Source organism: Bombus fervidus, unplaced genomic scaffold (assembly GCF_041682495.2).
Source record: "Bombus fervidus isolate BK054 unplaced genomic scaffold, iyBomFerv1 scaffold0098, whole genome shotgun sequence".
NCBI lineage: Eukaryota > Metazoa > Arthropoda > Insecta > Hymenoptera > Apidae > Bombus > Bombus fervidus.
The window spans coordinates 27,501-32,500 of record NW_027212660.1 but is presented as its reverse complement, the minus strand read 5'-3'; the positions used below and the strand labels follow the sequence as shown (position 1 = coordinate 32,500).

Genomic DNA, 5,000 nt, shown 5'->3' with positions numbered 1-5,000 from the left:
ATTAACAAGCTATATACTTTGACAAAAGCCAAATTTTTTACAATAAGGAGGTGGGAGACGCTCCAGTTACGAAACTATACGAAGAGTGTGGCACTCTCTCTCGATCATCGGGATGAAGAGATATACTTTTACACGAATAATTCGAGGCGCCTGCGTGAGGTCGTACACAGAAAGACCCGCCGTCTCCGAATAATATTATAACAAACGAAAAACTTAAAAATATTCTCGAGGCGCCTGCGTGAGGTCGTAAACAGAAAGACCCGCCGTCTCCGAATAATATAACACACGGAAAACTTAAAAAGATTCTCGAGGCGCTTGCGTGAGGTCGTACACAGAAAGACCCGCCGTCTCCGAATCCTATAACACGAAACCGCTACTATTAATAATAATAATAATAATAATAATAACGATATGTGAGGGAACTTGAGCTGAACACATATCGAAAAAACTAAAAGTTACAGTGGAAACCACGTGTAATGAGAAATGCGATCGAGGCGCCTGCGTGAGGTCGTACACAGAAAGACCCGCCGTCACGATCTCGTATTTCGTATTTGCATCGTGGAAATCCAACGAACGAACAATATAATATATAAACTAAAATCTCTAAAGTGCCTCGTGTCGGAGAGATCACTGCTCACACCTCTTCTATATTTCGTAGTTGCGTTGCGTAGGCCTCACCTCCTAGCAACGGGACATAAGGAAGACTGCTCTTTGGGATCGAACGAAGCGTCTATAACGAGTCGTCGACGAGAGCGAAAGAACGCGAATAGCGAGCCGCAGAAAAATAGGATACCGAATTATATATCTTCGAAGGTTCTCTTCGAAGATCCATGGATACCTATATCTGCGCGTCTCCAGCTATCTCGCGCGTCTCTCCAAACTCTCGTCGTTCCTCGAAACGTGCTTCCTACCCAAAGGGCGTTCGTTCTTCCTATGTCGTTTCGTTGTCGTTCGTTTCAACGGCGAACGATATACGATGTTCGACAAAACGAAACCACGTTGTACGTTCGTACTCGTGGATCGGGTAACCTAGAACGAAAACGCATTGCGTGGATGTTGGCCCGAAAAGATATATACCAGTGCGAGTGATGGTAAAGAGTATAACGATTCTTAACTAGACGAAGTTGGTTCGGAGGGGACCGCCGGCCGTCTCTCTATCCTCGCGAGTCTAATGCCTCGTTCCGTCGCTAGAGTTTTTCAAACTCTGCTTCTGGCTATCGGGAAGAATAGACCGCGCGCGAGGAAGAGGAACGACGACCGTGCGCGTCCCATCGATTTTTTTTATTTTTACCTGAACCACCGAAGTCGATTCAGAGGGGACCGCCGGCCGTCTCTCTATCCTCGTTGTCGTGAGTCATATGCCTCGTTCCGTCGCTAGAGTTTTTCAAACTCTGCTTCTGGCTATCGGGAAGAAACGACCGCGCGAGGAAGACGACGACGACGACCGTGCGCGTCCCATCGAATTTTTTTTTATTTTTACCTGATCGACGGAAGTTTCGTCCGGTTCGTCTCTTTTACCATCGTCTCGTCGACCCGTTCAGAGGGGACCGCCTGTCCATATCCTCGTTGTCGTGAGTCATATGCCTCGTTCCGTCGCTAGAGTTTTTCAAACTCTGCTTCTGGCTATCGGGAAGAAACGACCGCGCGAGGCCGATGGCTGCGAGTCCCATCGAATTTTTTTTAAACGCACGCACACACATACACCTGAACGGAGATGCGTTCCTTTTCGTCGCGATTTTTCGCGCTTTAGTCGTCGTTGTCGCCATCCGTTCGGAGGGGACCGCCGGCCGTCTCTCTATCCTCGTTGTCGAGAGTCTAATGCCTCGTTCCGTCGCTAGAGTTTTTCAAACTCTGCTTCTGGCTATCGGGAAGAAAAGACCGCGCGAGGAAGAGGAAGGACGACCGTGCGCGTCCCTTTCGAATTTTTTTTTATTTTTACCTGAGCGACCAAAGTGGATTCAGAGGGGACCGCCGGCCGTCTCTCTATCTTCGTTGTCGCGAGTCTAATGCCTCGTTCCGTCGCTAGAGTTTTTCAAACTCTGCTTCTGGCTATCGGGAAGAATAGACCGCGCGCGAGGAAGAGGAAGGACGACCGTGCGCGTCCCATCGATTTTTTTTATTTTTACCTGAACCACCGAAGTCGATTCAGAGGGGACCGCCGGCCGTGTCTGTATCCTCGTTGTCGAGAGTCTAATGCCTCGTTCCGTCGCTAGAGTTTTTCAAACTCTGCTTCTGGCTATCGGGAAGAAACGACCGCGCGAGGAAGACTACGACCGTGCGCGTCCCATCGATTTTTTTTTACCCGAACGATGGAGATGCATATCGGCTGTTTGCTTCGAATAACTGGACGAGAGGAACGAACATATATATATATCATGGGCTAGCCACCGTGCGCTTTCTTCGCGAGATCGTGTGCTGTACAGAGGATTCAGAATCGGGTGTTATATCCCCGTCGTTTCCTGACGAACGGAGCTTCGATCTCGTTGGTTGTTATATATTATAATGCACTTTACGCCCGGTCGGCGGGCTGCGTGTGTCGTCGCGCAGTCCGTCCGATTTCGTTTTCGAACGTATTTTCGTGTCGTCAATCATATGGCGACTTCCGCGCGTTCGATTCCCGTTGGTCGGACGTTTGTCGGATATCGGCTTCTTTCGAACCGAGAATAAGAGTACAAAAACCTGAGTACACAAACAAAAATCCATGCATAAACGATTACCCTGAACGGTGGATCACTTGGCTCGTGGGTCGATGAAGAACGCAGCTAATTGCGCGTCAACGTGTGAACTGCAGGACACATGAACATCGACATTTCGAACGCACATTGCGGTCCACGGATACAATTCCTGGACCACGCCTGGCTGAGGGTTGCTCACGTAAACCTAAGACTGCTTGCGTTGCGTATCGTTGCTCTCGGTCCGTATCTCTCTGTTCTTTCTTGCCTCGTCGACAGCCCGCCGTCGTTCGTTTTATCTTTAAACGAACGTTTCTGAGTCGGAGGACGAGCGCCAAGCAAAAGAATACGAATTAAAGAGCGGTCGAGGGCTCGTACGCGACGTACGAGCGATTGTTGGACGTTCGTCGGCGTTCGTCGCTGGATCGTGTGGAGACCGGCGTACGCATGCTCTCGATACAAATATATATGAAAAATCTATCGCGTTCACGGGAGACTCGCAAAACTACCTCCGTCTCTTCTCTGTCCCTTCTTGGCTTGACAACCCGCCGTCGTTCGTGTTTTACGAACGTTTCTGAGTCGGACGAAGCGCAAGAAGAAGGATACGAATTAAAAGAGCGCGGAGAGAACCGTCGTCGTCGACGCGGTTATCGAGATACACAGAGCGAGTTTTCTTCGTGGCCGATTTTTTTTTTCTTTTTGTATCAGCCTCTGCTACGTTTTGTTAGTCTTCGATAAGCACGAATGACCGCGCCCCCGACGTCGTCTTAAATGAATTTTTGGCGAGACTGAGAGAAAGCAAAAATATTTTTGAACAAAGTCAGTCGAGAGAGGAGAGAAAAGAGAACCAAGATATTAAAACCTAAACCTAAACTTGGTGGCGTAACGAAAAACTGTGTGCCTTAAAGAAACACAACCGTCTTTTCATCAAGATGTTTTTACTCGTACAGCCCCAGGGATCGAATACCCACTCCGTCTGTTCGTGCGGCAGAGATGTATTCTGCAGGCGCGAGACGACTGACGAGAAGACAACGAGGACCGTCGCATCGATGGGTCGTCGTTGCGTTTTTCATCCTCTGTGCTTTTTTCTGTTCTTCGCGAACCCAGAGAAAGCCGTAGATCCGGGAACGGACACACGAGATTTCTTCGAACGCTGATGACTTAGGGAGATGATCCCCAGCGTTGCGCGGAGATCGGAGAGTACGCGTACATGTATCGGGACGAATTTTTCCCCGTCGGTCGCGTATCTCTCTGCCCGCGCGCCTGGCCCAAAGCCACGTTCGTCGGAAATCAACGAAAAGTGTGTTACGATCTAGCGTGCGTCTACGATCGGCTATATTTAAGGGTGACGAAGAAGAGAAAAGCTCACGGTGTTGCGCAACGTTTCTGTACTCGATTTTAAGATGTGCATGTGAGTCCGTTACAAAGTTGTTCGGATCGTCGAAAATAGTCGTTTTCGTCGTCGTGCGAAAGAGAATAATCTCTGACATTGGCACGGAGAGATCGCGCAGAGGAAGAGAACGATCCTCTTTGGCGAGGCTCGAGAAAGACTAACGAAACTTGATTAGAGACGAGGTATACACGCGCCGTACGTACGACGTACGCGCGTGTGATTTTTTTTTGCTTTAAGGCGATTCGGCGCTCCGAGTATTAGAGAAAAAGAGATCGTTGGTCATCCCATGTCTCTTCGTCGTCTATCGCTGGACCGCGCATCCTAACGTATCGCCGGTCGTCCAGTCCCCGAGTAATAAATTCACCCCGTTGTGTACGTCTCGCGCTCGCTTTTCCACTTGCGTGAGTTCCCGTGCGTTTTCGTCGTTGGTACAGAGCAAAGAAACCGATATGTTATATACATGTCGCGTGTTCGATCTCTGTGCCAGCAATAACAGGCGAAAACAAGGAACCGCTGGAATCGTCGAGAAGAGAGAAACGGCTACGGGAGATATATTATACATAACACGTGTATATATATATATATATATTATACAAAGAGGACGGGCGTTAAAAACCGGAGATCGTTACGGGTGTCTTGCGTGAGTCTTAGCTCGAACATGATACGACGAACGAAGTTTAAAAGGCACTTTGGCGAGATGCATAAAACGTTTCTCGATCGAGATAGAATATAAGGTTCTCGATTCTATTCGAATTAATTTTTTTTTTTTATTTTTTTTTCTCTTTGAGGCGATTCTCGGAGAGAGAAATAAAAATAAAGACCCTCTGTCGCATTGTTATCAAACCGTCTTGCTTTTCTCGAATCGCGCCCACATGGCACGAAATTTTTTTTTCTTTGAAAAAAAAAATTGTCACCGTGTCGTGACGTTGAAGCGA

The 5,000-nt window shown here is 48.3% G+C and overlaps 2 non-coding genes across 2 annotated transcripts in view; both read left to right on the top strand.

Annotated features, from left to right (window-relative positions):
• Positions 1–2,714: 2,714 nt before the first annotated feature.
• On the top strand, positions 2,715–2,869 carry LOC139997506 (5.8S ribosomal RNA). Its single transcript, XR_011802877.1, has one exon. It is a non-coding gene; the product is annotated as a 5.8S ribosomal RNA (ribosomal RNA).
• A 2,128-nt stretch (positions 2,870–4,997) lies between these two features.
• The window catches only part of LOC139997505 (large subunit ribosomal RNA), a 4,174-nt gene continuing 4,171 nt past the window's right edge, over positions 4,998–5,000 (top strand). The window contains exon 1 of the ribosomal RNA XR_011802876.1: positions 4,998–5,000. This exon is cut by the window's right edge and continues 4,171 nt beyond it. This is a non-coding gene — a ribosomal RNA (large subunit ribosomal RNA).